Source organism: Rhinopithecus roxellana, chromosome 10 (assembly GCF_007565055.1).
Source record: "Rhinopithecus roxellana isolate Shanxi Qingling chromosome 10, ASM756505v1, whole genome shotgun sequence".
NCBI classification, from domain to species: Eukaryota; Metazoa; Chordata; class Mammalia; order Primates; family Cercopithecidae; genus Rhinopithecus; species Rhinopithecus roxellana.
In genome coordinates, this window is record NC_044558.1 from 6,053,124 (window position 1) to 6,076,944 (window position 23,821).

Consider the following 23,821-nt stretch of genomic DNA (forward strand, 5'->3'; position numbering starts at 1 on the left):
ATTCTGGCTAATGGAATTAGTCTTCCCCTCTGGAGTAGTAAAGCAGAGGCCTAATTCCTCTCCCAGGTGCCAGCCTCTCGAACATAAGATGGTGCCACGTGCCCCGAGTCTTCTCTTCCCCAAGCAAACATCCCCCCCACCCATCTTTCCACTGTGACTCATGCCAAAGCCCCCTGCCCAGTCTCCTCCTTGCCTCTCCTGGTCTACCAGTGCCCTCCCTAAAATGCAGGGCCCTGAACTCCTACATCTGAGCCATACAGTACCTCTAGCCCCACCTAAGCGCCTGGCACACAGCAGGTGCACAGAAAAATAGAATAACTTAGTGGATTCATAAGTCAGGACTCTGTTTATCATTTTAGTATGAAAAATAATCCTGTTAACCTAAGATCCTAAGACCTCTGTCTCAGGATCAAATTTATTTTAGAAAGCTGATGTTAAGGTGATGCAGACCTTGTTAAAAAGGGCTCATCTGAGCTTCCTGGGTGAGAGGCACTTACTCTGGACACATCGACGAAAACAAAGAAGGTGAAAATCCAATTTCAAGAAATAAAGCATCTGAGTTATAACAGATATTCAACTGTGACCCACATAAATTAACCTGTTAATTGTTTCCATTTGCTTTCATCTGTAGCAACCCCTTGCTTTTCAAACTGCAGCTTGTGACCCATTATTGGGTTATAAAATCGGCTGAGTGGGTCAGAAGACTTTTTTTTTTTTTTTCTTTTAGAGACAGCATCTCGCTCTGCTGCCTGGGCTGCAGTGCAGTGGTACAATCATAGCTGACTACATCCTTGAACCCCCAGGTTCAAGTGATCCTCCCGAGTAGCTAGAAATACAGGTATGGGCCACCAGCTTAGCTAATTTTATTTTTTTGTAGAGACGGGGTCTCACTATGTTACTCAAGTAACCTTCCCACCTCAGCCTCACAAAGTGCTGGGCTTACAAGCGCGAGCCACCGTGCCGAGCACAGAAGAGTATTTTTAAAAAATAAAACAGAAAACACCAGAATGTATCTCACATGGTAAAGATAAGAATTATTTCATGAAACACTTTCTCAGGTGTAGCTGTGTGTGCCCTGAATTACAATGTTTGGAGAAACAATGCCCTGGGTCTTGAATGGTGACACGAATGAACCACAAGTCTCGGAACACGGGTTGACTGCTCATGAGAATACACACTTTCTAGGCATGAAACTCAGAGCTGCTTACTTTCTGCAAGGATCTGCACCTGGCCAGGAAGCTTTACCAGCTGCAGGAAATACACTGGGATTCACTCTCAAGATGGAGATGTGCCAAAAAGTTACGTGTACTGTGAGAAGAGGCAGCGCAGTGTATTTCCTGTCAGTGGAAATGTGTCCCTGAGTCGGTCAATCTGACCATTATCTGTCAGATAGAACTCTGGATTTCAGATGCTCACCTGCAAAACGGGGAGAATAGTGCCCCCAAATCTGGAATGGACAATATGTAACATGGACTCTTTATTCATGGATTCATCACTTGATTGCTGAAACAAATCAACATTGGTTTAAAAAAATGCATGAAGCTAGCTCAGAACAGAACCACACCTTCCTAACCTATTAAATTAGAGAAAACCAATTCTAAAGCAAGCCCATATTTTACCCGTTACAAATTCTCCTCAGCTGTCTGCCTCATGTGTCTCCAGGAGACACCACCTCCTGCTGGTTCTCCAAAACAGAAGGAAAACATCACGCCCTCACGCATCTGAAAGCTCTGTGCAGGGAGGGGGACAATGGCTTCATCTCTTGTTTCACTTAGGGCAGAATGAGAGGAATGGGCTTAAAATGCAACAGGAAGCCTGCAGAAGACAGAGCTGTTAAAGACGGGAACAGGTGACTGAAGCAGGTGCTAGCTGCCATCCTGGGCCGGTTGAACCCCACCCCACCTGGAGTCAGAGCGGGCTGAGTGTCAGGGTGTGTAATGCACCCAGCACGGTCCCTTCCTTCCTAGATGACTTTGGGAGGTGCCTTCCTGTCTGCAGCATCCATGGTTCCAGGATGAGGCAGGATGATGCATGTGGGGTTGCCACAAACAATGGGCCCTCTCAGCCGGGCCCCGCAGCCTATTTCCAGCTCCTGATAGTTCCTGTCTAATGCCAACATCGACAGAGGAATCCAGGGCATCCTGGGCCCAGCATTGTTCAAATCACACATTCCTCTTCAGAGAAAGCTACAGAATAACTCTCATTCTTCCACCCTCCCAGGAGAAACCACATCAGAGAATGAGCAACCAGATCCCCACGTGTGATGGGGACCAAGGGGGATGGACGGGAGCCACAGGGTGTCTCCACCATTGTCCATCACATCCCCCACAGCAGATGCAAAGAATGCCCAGAAAGCTCGCCTGCCTGACCCACAGCTAAGCCCACCCTCAAACCACACAGCCACGGGCAAGTGGGCGCGACCAGAGGCCCACCTGTACCCCCACCCAGACACACCACATTCTAAGTGTTAATGTTTCTATACCACCTATCTCGTTGACATTTTGTGAAAACCGCAACTAAACTCTCAGGAAAGGGAAGAAGAGATGTTATGGAGAGCCTACTAAGCATCACGCGCCGGGTTAAGCATAAGCATCAGAAACCCCTTCATCTGGCCAGGCGCAGTGGCTCACGCCTATAATTCCAACACTTTGGGAGGCCAAGGCGGGCAGATCACCTTAGGTCAGGAGTTCAAGACCAGCCTGGCCAACATGGTGAAACACCGTCTCTACTAAAAATACAAAAGTTAGCCAGGTGTGGTGGCACATGCCTGTAATCCCAGCTACTTGGGAGGCTGAGGCAGGAGAATCGCTTGAAACCAGGAGGCAGAAGTTGCAGTGAGCTGAGATCGCACCACTGCACTCCAGCCTGGGCAGTCGGAGTGAAACAACTCTTTCTCAAAAAAAAAAAAAAAAGGAAAAAGAAACCCCTTCATCTCTGTGGGTCACCAGTCACAGCTGAAGACAGAAATGCAAATACAGGAAAAAAGCACAACTGTTATGCTAAGCACTGTACGGAGAGTGGATACACGGGTAGGGAAGACGGTGAGAAAAGGTCACAAAAAAAGATAAGAACGGCAGAGATACAGAAGCATACGGGGGAACAGGCCAGCACTGCCCATCCCTGATCAACACCACTACACGATAACACCACTGCCCTGTGTGCCCATGGCACCATGCTGCCTGCAGAACAGAAACCTGCACGACTGAGGGCCAGGGGCTAACCATCTGCCCAGAGACCCATCGGCAGGCAAGACACGGCCCAGACACAGCCGACAGGACCTCACACCCGTGGCAGACAAGGACACTGGCCGTCACCCGCCTGTCCTTCTTGAGTAAAGTGGGCTCTGGCTGAATCATTCTGTGATTAGGAATGTCACTTCTTTGTTTCCTAGTTGTAAACTTGGGAACATTACAAATCATGGAAATCCAAATTAAAACAACCAAGCCATCACTGTTTACCTATCAGGTTAAGGCTGGGGGCAGTGGCTTACTCCTGTAATCCCAGTACTTTGGAAGGCAGAGGCAGGCAGATCACTTGAGGTCTGACGTTCAAGGACAGCTTGGCCGACATGGCAAAACCGCATCTCTACTAAAAATACAAAAACTAGCTGGGCATGGTGGCAGGCGCCTGTAATCCCAGCTACTCGGGAGGCTGAGGTAGGAGAATCCCTTGAAACTGGGAGGCGGAGACTGCAGTGAGCCAAGATTGGGCCACTGTGCTCCAGCCTGGGCAACACAGTGAGACTCCATCTGAAAAAAAATTTTTTTGGCCGAGTGTGGTGGCTCAAGCCTGTAATCCCAGCACTTTGGGAGGCCGAGGCAGGCAGATCATGAGGTCAGGAGATCGAGACCATCCTGGCTAACACAGTGAAACCCCGTCTCTACTAAAAATACAAAATATTAGCCGGGTGTGGTGGCAGGAGCCTGTTGTCCCAGCTACTTGGGAGGCTGAGGCAGGAGAATGGTGTGAACCCGGGAGGTGGAGCTTGCAGTGAGCTGAGATAGCACCACCGCACCCCAGCCTGGGCAACAGAGTGAGACTCTGTCTCAAAAAAGATTTTTAAGTGACAAAATACCTAACAGCTTAAATTTTTTTTTTTTTTTTTTAATTTAAACAAGGCTACTCAATGCTGGCAAGAGTGTGGCACATCTCCTGGGGGTCCCACCACCTCCCCACTCCCCTGGCTACCTCTTGCTCACGGACCCCTAACTGGCCTCCCAGCCACGCCTCATCTTGCCCTGCTGTCCATGGTACTCGTCCCGCAAATGCCGGGCGACTTCCTAACACTCGGCTCTGTGCATTTCACTCGCAGCTGACACACTTCAATGGCCCCAATTTTCATGGAATATTTAAAGAGGGGCTCTGGTGGGTGATAAAGAAAAGACTGGGCAACTCAGGAGGACCTGAAAGGCGCACAAGTCTCAGCCGAGTATGGAGGGAGATGATGTAAAGATGGGAGAGCTGCTTTCAGGTCTTCTTGGGATTTTCCCTAATGTCGGACCTTCTTCGCCGTCACAAGGGCCCAGAATAGAGTCCAAGCCACCAAAGGAAAAGTAAGGAAGTCTTAGCAGCAGCAAAGTTCTTAAACTATTTAGTCTTCTTTCAGCTAACTTTTAAATTGTGATTGGACCAAGAGACAAAAATATCTTAATCAATCAACAGATGAACGTCCTTCGTTACCACAGGAGGCTAACAGAAGGCAGCAGGGAGCACACGGACGTGACAATCCCCAGCCCACACTTAGCTAGCGGCCATGAGCTACCTGGTATATGCCAGCTGCTTGCACACAGCCGCGTGGTTCCTCATGCCTTTGCACATTCTGTTCCCTGTGTAGAATTCTGTTCCCTGTGCAGAATGCATGTCCTTCTCTTGGACACTCAGCTTTCTCCATGAAGCCTCTTCCTTCCCCAGCTCAGGCAGAATTGGACCTTCTCTTCTCCAATCGCTGGGCTCCCCCCATTTCAGACTCTCACTCTGCACACTGCTCCGTAGGCTCGACGCTGAGACAAGGGGAGAAGGGGCACTGGGGCGATTGTTCATCTTTCAATCCCAGAACCTAGCACCGTCCCTGGCTCACAGCAGGGGACAAATGGATGAACCAGCCAGGGAACAGAAGCACGTGAGAGCCACTTCAGGTAGGGAGCACCCACAGAGGTGAGGGCTGGGACGAATCTCACACCCGTGGCTCCTCAGGCCCTCTGAGAGCTGGGATGGGCAGTGCTTGTTCTGGGAAGGAGAAAGGCATACAGGCAGGGCTGAGCAGTGCCCTGGGAGCCAACGTGGGTCTATTTAATATGCGGCGTGCAGATTCCCAGAAATCAATGCTCATTTTTAAAACTCTGCTGCCCAGAGCCACCTCCCTGTTTGATTCCAGGGTCGGTGTTAAGTATCTTTCTATTTATAACGCAACTTGACTGCAGTGGTGCAGTGCCGGTCCCACACCCAGCCACGGAGGTGGGGCAGGGTAGCACAGGAGGAGAAACTGAGGCCTGGAAACAAGACACCAGAAAGGCCAGGTAGTTACTGCCACAGCGAGAGAAATCTGGCTAGATGCACGCTCTCTGTGACCCTGGGGCCTGCTCCCTTAGAGGCCTCCAGACCAGCGGGGAAGTGCGACTCTTGCTCTGGGCTCCCGTGAGCACAGCGAGAGAGGCTGGTCTTTCAAAGTCATTCTACAAGGTACCAAAGGAAATGAACCTAGAGAGATGGGAAGCATGAGGCGCCTGGCTTTCCCTGGCCGTGCTGCTGGCCTTCCCGTTGTCTGCAGCTCTCTATCGCTCACCTCCTGCAAGGCAGCCCAGGCCACTGCAGCTCCCAGGGGCTGTCACAGCTTGGCAGGCCCCACTGGGCCCTGACCTCCAGCTCCTTCTCTGCCTCTCCGTCTCACACCCACCTCCAGGAGCCCAGACACCCCGACGTCCTCAAGGTCAAGGCTCAAGGTCCCCGAGAGGGAGACGGACCGCTCTCGTGCCACTTCCCCCTCCCAGTTCTGGTTTCAGGCTTACTGCACTCCTGCTTGCCAGGTCTCACCCCAGGTGAGATGCTGCCCCTGCTCCCAGGTCCTGCAGGACAGCACATCCGTCCCAAATGACACCCCCAGCCTCACCCAGCAGAGGTCGTGTTCACAGCGCTCAGAGGTGTGCCCGCAACACTTCCTATCACACGAGGCGCAGAGCTGGGACAAAAGCCTCACCAGTTCTCCTGGCCACCTCCTCAGAAAATGAGGAAGGAAAGAAGACAGGCAGGGCATGGGGCTTAAGGTCCAGGCGGCCGCCTCACACTACCACATCAGGAGCTCCTCAGGTCTTGGTCATGTCGATTAAAACCACAGCTGAAGGCCAGGTGTGCTGAGCCTGTTACGAGAAGCCCCTGGCCGCGAGCACAGCAGAACACATGGGCTCCTGGAAATGAACACACAAACCTCTCTTCATTTTCTAACAGACAGAATCACAGACTGTTAGAATAATTGGAAGGATATCTAGAAATCATCAGGTGTAAACACTCCTTACAAATGAGGGAAATGGCCAGATGCAGTGATTCATGCCTGTAACCCCAGTACTTTGGAAGGCTGAGGTGGGAGGATCCCTTGAGGCCAGGAGTTTGAGACCAGCCTGGGCAACACAGTGAGACTCTGTCTGTACAAAAAATTTAAAACTAGCCAGGTATGGTGGCATGTACCTGTAGCCCCAGGTACCCAGGAGGCTGAGGCAGGAGGATCGCTTGAGCTCAGCAGTTCCAGGCAGAAGTGATCGTGCCACTGCACTCCAGCTTGGGCAACAGAGTAAGATCCTGTCTCAAAAACAAACAAACAAATGAGGGAGAACGAAGTTTTGGGGAATAAGTGAATTTATTCAGGGTCATCTAGCAAGGTCAGAACACAACAAAAACAAACATCCCAACTTCTTGCCTTCCTGGTCCACATCCTTTCCACCACGCTGTAGTCATTCAACAAACATGTATCAGGCAGAGATCTCCTGGGCACTTCACTTGGTATATGGGCTCAACTTGAGACACAACTGGTTTCTGTTTCCAAGCAGCTTATAATTTAAGGAGGAGGGAGGGAGGGAGGGAGGAAGACAGAAAGGAGGGAGAGAGATCTTTAAACAAATGACAGAGCCAGGCACAGTGGCTCACACCTGTCATCCCCCAGCAACTTGGGAGGCCGAGGGAGGAGGATCACTTGAGACCAGGAGGTCAAGGCCAGGGGCAATATAGCAAGACCCCCATCTCTACAAAAACTTAAAAATTAGCCAGGCATGGTAGTATCCACCTGTAGTTCTAGGTAACTTGGAGGCTGAGGTGGGAGGATCCCTCGAGCCCTAGAAGTCAAGGCTACAGTGAGCCAAGATCATGCAACGGCACTCCAGCCTGGCCCTCATCTCTAAACATAAAAAATAAACAAACACAAACTTTTTCAACAGCACAAGCATGTGGTAAGTGCTAGAACGCCAGTATGGGCATAGATGAGGAGGTATCTGCCTCACAGATGAGGAGTGAGGAAATTGCCACACTCCCAGAGATTCATCGCAAACGAGGACAGTCCACATCTTTCCACACCCTCCCTACGAGGGCGGAACCACCATCTGGTCACAGCCCCTTCTTCCGGCCTGTAGGACACACCTTTCAAAGGCCCAGAACATTTCTGGGATTGAATTTTCATCATCTGTCAAGAGCAGTTGATTAAAGAGCGAGAGCCAGTACGGACATAGATGAGGAGGTGTCCCGTGGGAGTACCTGCGCTGCACCCGACGGGTGAGTACAGTCTGCCTGGCAGAGGGAAGAGAAAGGGCGTTGCAGGGAGAGCAAATAGCATGGGCGAGACCCAGCAGACGGCAGGGATGTAGCAGAACCAAGAAAGCACAAGAAGAGTCTAGTGGGTGGTCATACAGCTCGTGAGGGCCACGGGCAGGGCTGCAGCCACATAGACTCCGAGCTTTCCTCGGGAAGACAGGGAACCACTGAACTCACCCACCCGGGCACAGCAAGCACCTTCCACACACCAGGCACAGTCAACCAGGCACAGTCAACCAGGCACAGCCGAACAGGTCAGTGGGCACAGCCACTTTGCAGGACAGCAAAGGACGGCTTGGAGGAGACTTGTCAGGAAGCTATGGTCATGTTCAGGTAAGACGCCTTGAGCACCTGAACTGGGAAAGTGGCATCCAGAGACAGCGCTCTGGAGGCACAGTCAGCAGAACCCGGGCGTGGGGTGAGAGAAATCGCTGAGAGTGCTTCAAGCTCAGGGTGGGAGGGCCCAGCAGTGGTAACACCCTGTGCTGGGACCAGCCTCTCTGTTTAATAGACTCGCCTGCCGCGTGCGGTTAGTTACCTTTCCGTACCTACGTGTTGGAGAAGCTTGCTATTCTCTGCAGGCTCAATCAACACCTACAGGTTGATGCTGATTACAAAGCCAGCATGCCTCCAAAGCTGAAGAAAGCCTTGCTAAGTGACAGTGCTGATGGATCTGGTACAACAGCGGGTCAACGAAGTGGCCCATCGCACCGCCCGCCCCATCGCCCATCTCAGGCCTCACTTGTACCAGGAGTGGCTCTTGGCCAGGAGAGGGCCTCAGGAACCCTGCTGGCAGAGGCCACAGAACGTCGGTGAAGACACCCCAGACCAGACCCCCGCGGCCGTGATTCTATGCGTTAGGGTGGGACTCAGCAAGCAGCTTTTAAGTTCCCCCAGTGAGTGACGCAAGCACTCGCTCACACCAGACTAAGAATCACTAGTTATTAATCCCTCTCATTTTAGAGATAAAGAATCAGGTCTGCAAAGCTAAGCACTCATCCACAACGGAAAACAGCATGACCCTGGCCATCCTGGGCCCCCAGGGTTGCCTCCAGAGCTGGGCGGGGAGGCAGAGGGCCGACTGCACCAGGACCAACCTGCATCCCTCACTTCCCAGCAATGCTCCGAGAGCTGAGGCTGGGGTGGCGGTGGGGTGGGGGCAGGGTGATGGATGGATCCTGCTTTGCTGGCTGCTACCAGAGGGCCAGGGAGGAAGAGGAGAAATGAAAAGCCTGAGAGATATTTTCCCTGTGATTTGTGCCACTGGAGATGCCCTGTAGCAATATTTATCCTGCGGCTCTGTCCCACTTTCGTTTATTATCCAGCTTAGCCTGAGTTATCACAACCAGGACGGGACCCATAAACCAGCTACCTGACACCATGGGGACCGTGAAGCATATTTTAAAATCTCAAGGAGCAGTTTCGACCCTCCATGGAAATGTAAAGAAATGGGTGCACCCTTCATCCTCTGGGGACCACGGCCACTCTGGATGCAGACACAGGGAGAACGTGACACACAGGAGAAACTGCCACACTCCCAGAGATTCACTGCAAACAAGGACCACACCCTACCTACAAGTGCAGAACCACCATCTGGTCACAGCCCGTAGGACACACCTTTCAAAGGCCCAGAACATTTCTGGGATTGAATTTTAATCATCTGTCAACAGCAGTTCATTAAGAAATTTGGCAGTAAATGAATGAATGCTGAATTTACTGGGCATTTTCTATTATGTAGTAGGTCTGTGCTGGGAAAAGGGGGTTAGAAGAATAAGGAGTGGCTCTTGGCCAGGAGAGGGCCTCGGGAGCCCCGCTGGCAATTATCTGATCTATCAGATCTATTTACAGGAACACACAGGGATGGGTAACTAACAATACAGGAAGGATAGGTGGGTCTGATGGGTGAGAGAGGGGACAGCAGGGGCTATCAGGACATCCAGGGTCAAGGGACCCTCAAGGTTGGGGCTGGCATTATGGAAAACATGAGAAGAGAGTGGGCAGTAATTTGCAGACTGATAGCAAACAGTTTCTGTGGATTATGGATTAGTTATGTGATCTAGTTACTGGGTTTATGGCAGTGCACAAAACCAGGAGGAAAAACAAACAGGCCCTCCTATGGCTTGCATTCCGATTTGAGGACATGGGGGTGACAATAAAGAATATATATAGATAGATAGATATAGATATATATGCTATGTAGAAAAATAAAGAGGGATAAGGAAGATAGGACTGGGCGGGGGTCGCTGCTTTGAACAGAAAGGTCAGGAGGTCTCGGCACACATCAGGACAGGGCAGCAACAGGGAGATGTGCTGGGAAACTGTTCCCACAATCCAAGCACGAGGTCACAAATGGTGGCTGGATCAGGGCTATAGCCACAGAAGCGGCAAGAGGAGGAAAATTCCTGGTTGACCTACAGAGGAACACAGGAGGGGGGAGACCAGGAGTGTGCTTTTCAGTACCTTAGGACGTCTATTAGTTATCCAAGTGGAGATGCAGATGCTATGCTTTTATGAGTCAAAGAACTTTAGAAACAGAAGGAGCTTTAGACAGCATCAACCCAGGAGTCCTTACCCAGCAGACAATGAGGTGATGGTGGACCTCGAAGCCTCGGCCAGCAGCCCCACAGGTGCCACAGCTGTGCATGTCCTTCTGCTCTACATCCAGCCATCCTCCCCAACACTCCTGCGGTGTGGTTCAGCTGGGTAGGCCTGATCTCTGCAGCCATCTCATTCTACAGATAAGGTGCTCTGTGGCCAGGAGAAGCCACACGCATGACCATGGCTATCTGCTCCCCCATCACGACCTCCACACACAGAACTGACTCAGTGATCTCTTCTCTACACCACGCACATCCACCAGATCAGATTTTGTTTCCAACAGTGTAATTTTAATGACAAGGAGGAAGAGAAAAACAAAATCTCTGCTTCTAAAAGTGTTGTAATTGTAAGATTTGCCTTTGGAGTCTGAGTTTCTTCCCAAAGATGTATATTACATGCGGAATCCTATGCTACATGCTATCTGGAGCAAGCTGGCCGTAGATTGGTGTGTCCAACGCAGGAGTTTGGGTTGTAGGTATAAAACTGGAGTAACTGCAAAGTCTATCTCCATGGAAAAGGAAGGAAAATACTGAGCCCTCGCAGGGATCAGTGCAGAATATTCCCTGCAAACACCATAAACGAGATGGATGGGAGAGAAATTCAGATGTAAGTGACATTTATTGAGCACCCTCTATTTCCAGGCTGTTTGCCTCACTCAATCCTCACAGCAACCCAGTGAGACAGGTATTATTACTCCCAGATGAAGGACGTGGAACAGAGAGAGGTAAAGGGACTTGTTCAAGGTCAAAGCAGCCAGAAAGTAGCAAAGATGAGATTCAGGATGCCCCCATCCCTACCCCAAGACATTCTGACTCCTCCTCAATCAGGGCTCTTTCCGACCTCATGCTACCTGGCAAAAACGAAGAGAGAAGGGGCCCCATGCTTGGGTTCAAGCAGATGGCTTGAGTCCCACTCAGGGAGCTGTACACACCTCTAAGCTTCTCTGCACCCTCCACCTCCCCCCTGCTCCAGGAAGCCACCCTGCCCACCCTGACACCTGATACGATCTTCTTCCTGCCTTCAAATGTCATTCAAAACTGCCTCCTTGATAAGTCTTCCAAACTCACTTGCATGGTTCCCACTCCTCCAACAAGCTCACAGGCATGGAAGCCCTTCCCAGATGCCCGGGCCGGACCCTCGACACTGGGATCTAGGCCTTTTCTAGCTGCGATTCCCACATCTGGACTGATGCCTATGGTGCTGAGGGTTCACAGGGTTTGTTATTAATAATGGATCACATTACTTTTATCAGCATTTTTCACTTTTCCCAGGTTGTCATACCGTTAACTCACATGGTCCTTATGGCCACTCTGGGCAGTAGGGAGGGCAGGTACACATGTCACCCATTTGGCAGGTGGAGAAGCTCAGATTTGGGGGATAAAGGACTTTTCCCAGGACACCAAACTAATACCCAAACCAGAACTAGAAATCAGAGCTTCTTTCTAAGTCAAAGGTCTTTCACCAGATCACATGAACTCCCTCTCTGCCCTGACTTCTAGAGCAGGGACTTCTTCCACTCCTCTCTCAGAGAATGCCAAAGCCAATCAGACCTCCCCCCAGCCCTAAGGTCAACCTGCCCACATCCACCCAAAACAGAGGTGCCTTCTGCAGACTAAGGAGGAAGACAGAGCATGGAAGGTGGACCGTGCAGTGAGGGCCTCTGCCCCTCTCCCACGCTCCATGCGCAGAAGCTGGAATGGTCTCTGAGAACTCATGGGCAGGTGAAAATGGAGCCAGTTTTCTCTCCTCTGGCTGCTCCATAGTGTCATCCTGGCAGACTGTTGCCGGGGGGTCTGGAATGAGGAGAGAAATGATGAAAAGATAAGCATACACACACTTCATGTTCCCAGCTCCGTTTAATGCCACATGAGATCACCACCTTGTATTTCCCCACTACCTTCCTCCTGAGTCACGTCCAAACCTGAGCTCATCCATCTGCACGCCCACACTGGCCGGGAGGGAGGCGGGGCCCTCGAGGCAGTGCATCTGATTCATTCATTTACTCAACGAGTACTTTATGGTGGAGACACAGAAAAGGAAGGGGGCGGAGAGTGGCCTCGGCTTTCCAGAGAGACAGGGCCTGGTCTGGGAAGAAAATTAAGATTTATCAAATCCTCTCCATCCAGAGCTCAATTCTTTCCCAATGCCTATAACTGCTCTTGAAACATCCATTGGTAAAGAGATTGGATGCAGCACTTCACAAGCAAGAGACAGTGATTTGCAGATAGAAATGGAGGGAATGGGTAGAGATGGCGGCAAAGAGAAAGTAAGTCGGCTCCCCACTGCCCCCCAGCTCTGGCACCTCCCAGCTTGTGACACTCTCTTCTTACCCCTTGTAGCCTCTTCTTAGACCCTGTCCTGAATTCATTCTGTCCTGTGTGCTTGACGCTGAGCAGCTGCAGACAGGCCCAGGTCTTGTTCACCCAGCACCCCTGCAGCACCCGTAACATACTGGGAACGCACAGATTTTGGCTCCACTCTCAGTCTTGAATGGAAGGAGGCAAAAAGACGAGGCCTAGAGGGGAGATTTTATGAAGACCTTAGCAACTAAAAAGGTTTGAAGCATCTGGAAAGAGCTGGCACAGCGTAAAGGGATGAAGATTTTTCCCATGATAGAGAAAAGAGCGAACGATTCTCTGTCAAGGATGACTGGTGCTACTCCTGCCTTGCAGGGCACTGAGCTAAACGGTGGTGTGGTCTCCCCCAGCCTGGGCTTCTGTGGCATGGAATAAGTGACATGGGGGTGTACCTCCTGCTGCTGCTCATCCGCTGGACCCCAGGACACGCTTTCATCCACAAAGGCCTGCAACCCAGACTGACCCCAATCCTCCCAGGAGGGCAGGCCCATGACCTGACCCTGCAGAATAAGACCCAGAGCTCCCAAAGGAGCCAGTGGATGGGCCCAGAAGGGTGGTCCATGCAAACAGGCACATTGCCCCAGATGGGAACTCTGCAGGTATGGAGTAAGGCCCCCCCATTCCCGGCCAGAGTGATGCCAGCCAAAGTCCCTGGAGGAAAGTCAGTCAGCCCTGGCCGCTGCATACTAGGTCAGCAGCCACATCTGGCCCCCAGTAGCTCCTAGTCCCTGCCATCCCGATCTCAAGTGGGAGGCCATGCTCACAGCACTTAGGCAGCAGTTGCCTGGACTTGGAGCCACATTTGTGAGGGCTGTGCATACCCCAAATCCAGCTCATCATGGGCTAATAACTCCACATCCATCCCAGCCCATCACCATCATCCCTTCCTGGCTGAACCTTGGGCTGACCTCCCACTAGTTTCATGAGCACCTACACACCAAGCACCATCCTAACCATTAAGGGGAAAGATGTGCAAAAGTACACAAGAGATAAGCCCAATCTCCAGGGCTTACAGTTTTTTTCTATTCTAAGCTCATCAATACTGCACTCAAGTTATATGTTTATCTATCATCCCTAAAATGTGTCCTCATTCGCTGGCACCGAGTAGCTAACTTAACGGAAGAGCTAAAAACCTCCATCTATGTGCAAAATCCCATTCCTACTGCTCATCTTCACTGGTCATCGGTGAAATCAACAGTCACAGTGAGATATCTCATTAGTGAGAGATCATCAATGAACTACAGCCACTTGCAGCTACGTGGATGCATCTCATTTTTTTTTTTTTTTTTTTTTTTTTTTTGAGACGGAGTCTTGCTCTGCCGCCCAGGCTGGAGTGCAGTGGCCGGCTCTCACCTCACTGCAAGCTCCGCCTCCCGGGTTCACGCCATTCTCCTGTCTCAGCCTCCCGAGTAGCTGGGACTACAGGCGCCCGCCTCGTCGCCCGGCTAGTTTTTTGTATTTTTTAGTAGAGACGGGGTTTCACCGTATTAACCAGGATGGTCTCGATCTCCTGACCTCGTGATCCACCCGTCTCGGCCTCCCAAAGTGCTGGGATTACAGGCTTGAGCCACCGCGCCCGGCCGCATCTCATTTTTAATGTTGAGAAACAGAAGCCACACAAAAGAACACAAGCTGTATGATCCCATTTATGGAAAGTTCAAAACCTAATCTACGGGCCGGGCATGGTGGCTCACACCCGTAATCCCAGCACTTTGGGAGGCCGAGGTGGGCAGATCACCTGAGGTCAGGAGTTCCAGACCGGCCTGGCCAACAAGGTGAAACCCCGTCGCTACTGAAAATACAAAAATTAGCCAGGCTTGGTGGCGGGAGCCTGTAATCCCAGCTACTCAGGAGGCTGAGGCAGGAGAATCATTGGAACCCAGGAGGTGGAGGTTGCAGTGAGCCGAGATCGTGCCATGACACTCCAGCCTGGACAACAGAGTGAGACTCCATCTCAAAAAAAAAAAAAAAAACAACTAACACTAATACAGGCTGTCAGAGATCAGGTTGGTGGCTACCCTTGAGCAGGAGCAATGTCTCGAAAGGGGAATGGGGGTGACGTCCAAGGTGTTAGGAATGTCCTGTTTCTCAATCTGGATGCTGGTCCCACAGAGGTGTTCATGTCTATATAAAAATTCATCAAATGCTGCGTTTTTGCATACGTATGTTATACTTCAACAGAAGGTTAGAACATTTTCCATTTCTGCCCATTTATTCATCCCCACAGCCCCTTTCATATACAAGGACAGAGCTGTTCATGTAAAATAAATCACTGATCATCTATATGTATAATACTAGTCTTTTTTCATCTCTAAAATGAAGAATATGAGATAATCTCTAAGGAACCTTCCAGCTTTAGAAAGTATGATGCTTTGATCCTATTCTTAGTAAAACCTCATTAATCAGTAATAACCAATCCTTTCTAAATTAGTGAAAAGTGCAAAATACGGAACGTTTGTTGAAAGAAAGGCAGCATTACTGCTTGAAAGAACTACGCACATTACAAAATAAAATATAAATGTCTATTAAATTGAAGTTAATGAAAAATAATACAATATACATTAGGCTTACACTACTTAATACTGCTTGAATATTGTTAGAATTCTGTGTCTCTCCCATGTTAGGTCCTCTTTTCAACCATTTTCATCCAGAGGAGTCATGAATGCCAAACTAGTATATCTACTGTATCATTAGCGGCCACATGAGCGCGTTTTGAGAGTAACATTGACTCAGATGCCTGTAATTCCCACACCTTGACCACTTCCCTCCATGGCCCTGTTAGACCGACACGTTCCATCCACACCTAGGTAAATCTGAGCCTGGCCTGAGTCTCGGTGCGGAGCCACTCCTTGAAGCCAGTCCCCTGCATGAGGCTGCCTCGAACACGGCTGAGACACAGATTACTTATGAGACTTAAGACGCCCCTGGGAGCTCAGCGACTCCAATGATGCAGCAGATTCTAGCAGGCAGCAGGACGAGAATACCAGGCGCCATCATAAATTAAACCTCTGCTCGGTGGCTAATCTCACGGGCGCCTCACAAAGACACAGACAGACTGCCTACAGCTCACTCGCGGTCTTGAGAGCTTACAAGCAGAGGCACCTCCCTCCCGGCTGCCAGCAGACCCACAGCTTTGCGAGCAGCTCTCTCTGGGCCTCAGTATCTCCTTCTGTACAATGGGGAGAAATGCTTCATGACCCTCGCCTTGCAGTACAGCAGCGACAACAGAACTAACTCACTAACACTTTAAATACTTCTGGACTCCCCCATGAAACAAGAAAGCATGGGGTATGTCTCAAAGAAAGTGATTTCCTGGAGGTCATCTGCAAGTCCAAAGAGCAGAACCTGCCCAAGGAACTGACACTTCACAAAGTTTACTGAAAAATGAGCAAATGAACCCAATTCCTGGCAAACCCCCATTAATAAGGGATAAGAATTCCCTCTATTTTCCCCACCAACAGAGAGGATGAGCAGTGGGATTCGTGGCCAGTACTTCCCTGCTTCTTTGCTAAGATCTAGATGCACTGAGGACTCAGGTCTAAAAACCTTCATTCCATCAGGAAAAACAGCAGCTGAGTTAGACCTCCCTTCCCCCAGCCTAGGGCTGTGAGTGAACTTCCCCTCCTCTAGCTCCACCACCTGTCTCTGGACCAAATACAGTTCAGAGAGAGGCATTTCCTGAGCTCTGCAAGATCGCTGATCCTGGAGGTTAATCCTACCCCTCTATGGCCAGGCCACCAGACAAGAGCCTCTTTCCTCCCAACCAAGGGAACCACAGAATCCTAGAATTTCAGGGCTCGAAGGGATCTGAGAAGCCAGCACGTTCAAGGCTCTGAAATGTCCAAGGATTATCCCAAGGTCACGAAGCAGAAATGGAGAGGCCAGGATTCAGAGCTAGGTCCTCTGACCCTCAGCCTAATGCTCTTTACTCTACCCAAGACACGGCCTCCTTGCCATCCAAAATGCCACTGCGGCCCATTGGTGGTGGCAACCTGGAGTGTTGTACTGAGAAAGCTCAGCAGGCTCAGTCTGGGTACAGAGTGAACAGTGTTGTGATCAAGTAGCAATATCCACCTGCAGCAAAGGAGGAGGGTTGTGCAGTAGGCACTTGCCAACCTACCATGACACTGCTGGCTCCCAGGAGTCACCGCAAGATGCCCCTGCACCACCACGATCCAGCAATCTCTGAGTGTCATTCTCCCCTCGCAGGCCTGGGACAAGTGCAAGGGCCAGCGAGAGGAGCTAACCCAACAGGGAAGAGAAGAAACAGCCAGAGAGTAAAGAAGACCAGAGTGAGTTGGGAGCAAAATCCAGAAAAACTTTTATTTCAAATCAAGGATGATTTGTTGAGTGCCTGTTATTCATTTATTGGACAAACACGTATCAAATGCCCACTGCATGCCAGCCATGGTGGAGCTCCCTGACCAGTGCTACGTACCACAGAACGTAAAGCAAACTTCTCTCTCGTTTCTGCAGCTCCCTCACCAGTGCTACGTACCATGGAGTGTAAAGTAAACTTCTCTCTCATTTGTGCTACACATCACCTTCTTTTCTGCTCTGCAGACCCTGTGTCTGAAAACAGAGATAAACCACCTCCCAGGACTGTTTTGAAAATCAAAAGCAATAACGCATATGAAAGCATCTTAGGAAAAAGAAAGCCCTATCTAAATACAGAGCAGGCCACCATTTCCTTCCTTCCCTTTCCTCTCATCAGGGACTCTGCTACCTAATGAACGGTCCAGCCTCAGTACCACTGGTCTATCCCAAAGGACCTCTATAGCTTGGCATTCTAAGTGGGCCCCCTTCTGCTGGCCCTCCTGCCCCTCTCAGACCCACCCTCCAGATCAGGAACTGGGGTGAAGGAGGCAGGGAGGAGGCCTCCTCCTTGCAAAGAGGAGAAAACAGAGAGAGCTGCCTAATCAATTGGAGATGGAAATCCAGCCTCTACATTAATGACAGCAGGTGAGTCTCTAATATCCACAGGCAGAAACTCACACCAGAGATTTTCTGTATCCTCCAGGGCAGAGCAAGGGATTACCACTGATGTGTTATCTGCTCCAATTCTTCCTGCCAGGAGTCAAGCATAATACCTTAGTAATGAGGTCTCGCTGATGCTAGCTGCACAGAGATATGTAAATTATACGCAATGGATTGGGAACACCACACGCTGACATCTGTCTCTCGTAGATACCTCCTACTCCAGGATGTGAAACCCAGGAAAATCCTCTGAGTGGCAAAAAGTTGTAGGCAGAACAGGAAGCCGGGAAAAAGACCCAACATCAACAACGTGTGACCCAGGTGCTATAGTTAAGCAGACTTCATTGAGTGGCAAAGGTCTATGAAACACCATCCTAGGTGTAGTGGGGTGGAAGGGAGGAGAAATGACATAAAATACAAACAGAAAGTCATGGTCCCTGCCCTATACAGGGTGTTTCAATGCTGGCGTTAAAACAGACGCACAAATATCTTACCATGGGGTAGAGTGTGGAAAGTGCCAAACAGAGGTAGAAACAAAAGAGTGAGAGGAGCCAAAGATGGGATTGTCATATTCAATATGGGGCTTACAGACAAGACATTTAAACTGGCCTTTGAACAGTTGGTAGGTTTCTGAAAACAGCCAGAGGGCAATGGGGAATGAGGTGAAAGGAACGGCTTGAGCTCAAGGTAGAAAAGCATTCATTCATCCACTATTGATCATGCCAGGCAGTGTCTAGATGCTGGGGACTCCAGAGAGAGCTGCACAAACAAGCATGGGAGTGCTCCATGTGGACTGCAGCCAGGGACCACAGAAGGGGGTGGGAATATGCTTGGAGAAGACAGCTGGGGCCCTACTGGGGAGATTCGCCAATGACTGGCAAGACTCTCCCTTCCCATGCTGTCCACTGTGGGATGAAGGAGAGGATGTGTCCCTCTGACGTTTTGCTGCCCCCACCCTGACACTCTCTCCAGTAGGATGTCTGGGGCCTCCAGGGCTACCATAGCTCTCAAGGCAGGGGAGATGGTGACTTGAGCCTCAGCCCTGGAGGCCTGGGAGAGAAGGGAGACATGTAGCCTAGAGCCTGGTATAACCATAACTTGTCTCATTAACTTCCCTTAAATCTACCCGGGGGACCTATTAGCTCTGCTGAGAAAGAGCTGAGGGGAAAGAAAATGGTCTTCTTCTGGCCCAAAAGCAGGGTGAGATTAAAGGAGCCAAAAAGCTGAAAATTACTTCTTTTTTTACTAAACATTCATTACCTCTGGTCTTGGCTGTCACTATCATCTTTTCCCTGGCCTGATCAACGGCTTCCAAGAGCCCCATCAGCTGGACCCAGGGGCCCTCAAATACCTCTCCAGGTAGAACAAGAGTTGATAACCTCTCTGCTGTTGGTTCCAGCAGGTCTCTCAGCCAGGGACACTCCCCTGCTATGATGGAAGCCCACATCCTCCTGTTCTGACCTTCACCATCACCTGAATCAATTATTTAGCATGCAGCTGCATATAGCACTGTCTTAGTCTGTTTTGTGTTGTTATAAACAAATACCTGAAGCTGGATGATTTATCAGGGAAAAGGTTTATTTGGCTCACGATTCTGATGTCTGAGCACCTGGTGAGGACTCAGGCTGCTTCTTCTCATGGTGGAAGGCAGAAGTGAGCCAGCATATGAAGATATCACACGGTGAGAGAGGAAGCAAGACAGTGGGGGGAGGTGCCAGGTGCCAGGCTCTTTAACAACCAGCTCTCAGGGGAACTGCTACAGTGAGGATGTACTCACTCACCAGAGAGGACATGACTCTATTCATGAGGGATCTGCCCTCATGACCCAAACACCTCCCATTAGGCCCCACCCCCAACAATGGGATCAAATTTCAACCTGAGGAGGCCAGGCAGGCACCATGGCTCATGCCTGTAATCCCAACACTTTGGAAGGCTGAAGCAGGAAGATGACTTGAGCCCCAGCATTCAAGGCTGCAGTGAGCTAGAGTGCACCCACTGCACTCCAGCCTGGGTGATAGAGTGAGACTCTATCTCTAAAACAATAGATAGATAGATAGATAGATAGATAGATAGATAGATAGATAGATAGAGATCAACCCAAGGTTTGGAGAGGACAAATATTCAAACCATACCTAGCACCATTCTGGGTCTAGTGAACAGCAAGTTACACACACACAGAATTGTACAATCTCAACACAAAAGGCTGAGAGGGGCTGGGGAGCTGCTCACTAGTGCTCTTCCAGCAGGAAAGGGCATTTTCCAAGAGCACTTTCCCCAGGCCAGGCCCCACGCTAGGTGTTCCACCTACCTCCTGCTCCCCAGATGGTGGGTTTTAAAGGGCTCCAGGAGTCCTTTAAGATCCTATTTATGTCAACAAATGGTGCTGGGACAGCTGCATACCCACAGGCGAAAAATGTAGTTGGCCCCCTACCTCACACCATACACAAAAAGGAACTCAAAATGAATCATGGACCTAAATGTAAAAGTTAAAACTATAAACCTCTTAGAAGACAAGATAGGTATAACTCTTTGTGACCTTGGATTTGGCAATTATGCCTTGGATATGACACCATAAACATAATAAAAGAAAAATTAGATAAATTGGACTTCAGTAAAACAAAAGCTCTCTTTTTTTTTTTTCTTTTGAGACTGAGTTTCACTCTTGTTGCCCAGGCTGGAGTGCAATGGCGTGATCTCAACTCACCACAACCTCTGCCTCCTGAGTTCAAGCAATTCTCCTGCCTCAGCCTTCCTGAGTAGCTGGGATTACAGGCATGCACCACCATGCCAGGCTAATTTTGTATTTTTAGTAGAGACAGGGTTTCTCCATGTTGGTCAGGCTGATCTAGAACTCCCGACCTCAGATGATCCACCCGCCTCAGCCTTCCAAAGTGCTGGGATTATAGGCATGAGCCACTGTGGCCCAGCCGCAAAATTAAAAACTCTTATGTTGCAAATAACACCATCAAAAAAAGTGAAATCTACAGAATATGAGAAAATATTTGCAAATCATATATCGATTAAGGGGCTTATAACCAGAATATGTAAAGAATTCTTACAACTGAATAATAAAAAGACAAATATCCAATTTTAAAATAAGAAAAGTATATGAATAGAAGATACACAAGTGGCAAATAAGTGTAAGAACAGATGCTCAACATCATTCATCACTAGGGAAATGCAAATGAAAACCACAATGAGATACCATTTCACACTCACTAGGATGGCTCCAAAAAGACAGAAATTAACAAGCATGGACAAGGATGTGGAGAAATTGGAAAAGAGTCTAATTCCCAATCGGAATACATTGCTGGTGGGAATGTAAAATGGTACAGCCACTTTGGAAACCAGTTTGGTGGTTCCTCAAAAAGTTAAACAGAGAGTTACCATATGATCCAACAATTTCACTCCTAGATACCTGAAATAAATAATAAAAATAAAATAAAATAAATTTTTAAAAGTCCACACAAAAATCTATATACAAGTGTTCACTGCAGCATTAGTCAAAATAGCCAAAAAACTGAAACAACCCAAATATCCATCAAGTGATAAATGGATAAACAAAATGTGGCATACCCATGCAATGAAACATTATTCCATAATAAAAAGGAACGAGGGGCCGGGCGCGGTGGCTCAAGCCTGTAATCCCAGCACTTTGGGAGGCCGAGACGGGCAGATCACGAGGTCAGGAGATGGAGACCATCCTGGCTAACATGGTGAAACCCCGTCTCTACTAAAAAATACAAAAAACTAGCCGGGCGAGGTGGCGGGTGCCTGTAGTCCCAGCTACTCGGGAGGCTGAGGCAGGAGAATAGCGTGAACCCGGGAGGTGGAGCTTGCAGTGAGCTGAGATCTGGCCACTGCACTCCAGCCCGGGCGATCCAGAGCGAGACTGCGTCTCAAAAAAAAAAAAAAAAAAAAGGAACAAAGTACTGGCATATGCTACACCATGGATGAACCTTGAAAACATTATGCTAAGTATGCTAAGAAGCCAATCACAAAAAAATTAAAACCCCTATTACATGATTCCATTTAAAGTAAGTATCCACAATACAAGCAACACCACAGACAGAACACAGATTAGTGGTTGCCCAGGGCTGGGGGAGGAATGAGGGTTGGGAGGATATAGAGAATGGCTTCCAGTGGGTATGGGGTTTCTTTCTGAGGTGATAAAATGTTCAAAATATAAATTGTGGCAGTGGTTATACAACTTGAACAGATTAAACCATTGAGTTGTATATTAAATATAGAAATAGGTGTTATCAGTTTGCTAGGACTGCCATAACCAAAGTACCACAGGCTGGGTGGCTTAAACAACAGAAGTTTATTTTCTCATGATTCTGGAGGCTGAGTCCAAGATCAAGGTGTCAGCTGGACTGGTTTCATCCATTTTCTCTCTCTTCTTGGCTTGTAGATGGCCATCTTCTCCCTTTGTCTTCACGTGGTCTTTCCTCTGTATTTGCTTCTGTCTTAATATCCTCTCTATATATATAGTTTTTTAACTGAGATGAGGGGTCTTGCCATGATGCCCAGGCTGGTCTTAAACTCCTGGGTTCAAGGGGTCTTCCTGCCTCGGCATCCCAAAGTGCTAGGATTCTAGGTATGAGCCATGGTGCCAGGTCCCTAATATCCTCTTATAACGGCACCAGTCACAGTGGATTAGGGCCTGCCCTGGTAACTTCATTTAACCTCAGTCACCTCTTTGAAGATCTTCTCCCCCTCCAAATACAGTCACATTCTGAGGTATGGGGTTAGGATTTGCGGGGGGGCACAACTGAGCCCGTAACAATGGGAGAGTGTGATGGTATATGAAGCATATCTCAAGAAATCTGTTCTTTAAAACCCCATCCACAAATCCTAGAAACTAGAGAGCCCACCCTTGTTTTACAGATGGGGAACTGAGACCGACCCAGATAAGGTTAGCTACTCGCCCCAAATCACAGTTGCTGAGAGGCAGAGCTGAGAGGAGAAGGCACGTCCCCTGCTCTCAATCTTGTGTGCTTTCTACTACACCCTCCTGTCACCATAGCCTCCGAGGCTCAGAAACAACAGACAATAATGGGAAAAGTAAGAGAACTTTAAACTTAGAAAGAAAAATGCCTAAGAACTTAGATCATGTACAATGAAAGTGTAAATAGGCTCCCTGGCAGGGGGTGGGGAGTGCAGACAATCAAGCTCTGAGGAGGCCCTGGAAGAGACCTGCACAGTCACAGCAGAGGGCCCTAAGCAAAGCCAACATTAATTTCATATCTGTGAAGTGCCAGGCAAAGGAGGAGTATGCTCCCAAGCAAGATGTGCTTTACAGAGAAGCTGGCGCTCCAGCTAATCCGCGAAGATTGGGCCTAATTCCACTGGGGTGAGGGCTGTCCAAGCAAAAGAGGCTGAGCAATCAAAAGCACAAAGGCAGGTGGCTCCCAGACCTGTTCAGGAAGTAGTAAGTTGGCCGACACAGTGGAAGCCTATGCTTTTTTTTTTTTTTTTTTTTGAGACAGAGTCTTGCTCTGTCACCCAGGCTGGAGTGCAGTGGTACGATCTCGGCTCACTGCAACCTCCGCCTCCTGGATTCAAGCGATTCTCCTGCTTCAGCCTCCCGAGTAGCTGGGACTACAGGCACACACCACCATGCCCAGCTAATCTTTGTGTTTTTAGTAAAGACAGGGTTTCACCATGCTGGCCAGGCTGGTCTTGAACTCCTTACCTCGTGATCCACCTGCCTCAGCCTCCCAAAGTGCTGGGATTACAGACGTGAGCCACGGAAGCCTATGCTTTTTGCAAGGAACGGTGGAGGACAGCCACGCAAAGACAAGCTGAGGTCAATTCTGCAGAGCCTTGCACAGCTATACACAGATTTGAGATAGGAGCGGGGAGTGTGACATGACCCATGGGGTGCTGGGAAAGGTGGCTCCACTCACAGGCAGCAGACAGACTGAGCAGCCACTTCCACAGATCTTGTAGGAGGCATCCATGGGACAGGGGAGAGTGCTGACCAAGCGATCCCCAGGGGACACTCGTCCAGGACACAGGGAAGCAGGAAGCCCTGTGCTCCAAGGGGAGCCCTCAGATTTATCTCAATTAGACTTGGTCGAGGAAAGCAAGAA

General features: G+C 49.5%; 1 protein-coding gene across 3 annotated transcripts in view; it reads right to left on the minus strand.

The window, feature by feature from the left end:
* Window positions 1-23,821, minus strand: part of TSPAN9 (tetraspanin 9) — a 207,221-nt gene that overhangs the window by 102,278 nt on the left and 81,122 nt on the right. Inside the window, exon 1 of one of the 3 annotated variants that reach the window (XM_030939369.1) lies at window positions 6,194-6,347. The exons of the other annotated variants lie outside the window; for them this stretch is intronic. The gene's annotated coding sequence lies outside the window, so the exon portion shown is untranslated. Of the gene's footprint in view, window positions 1-6,193; window positions 6,348-23,821 lie in introns of those variants that run through there. 3 annotated transcript variants of the gene reach the window in all.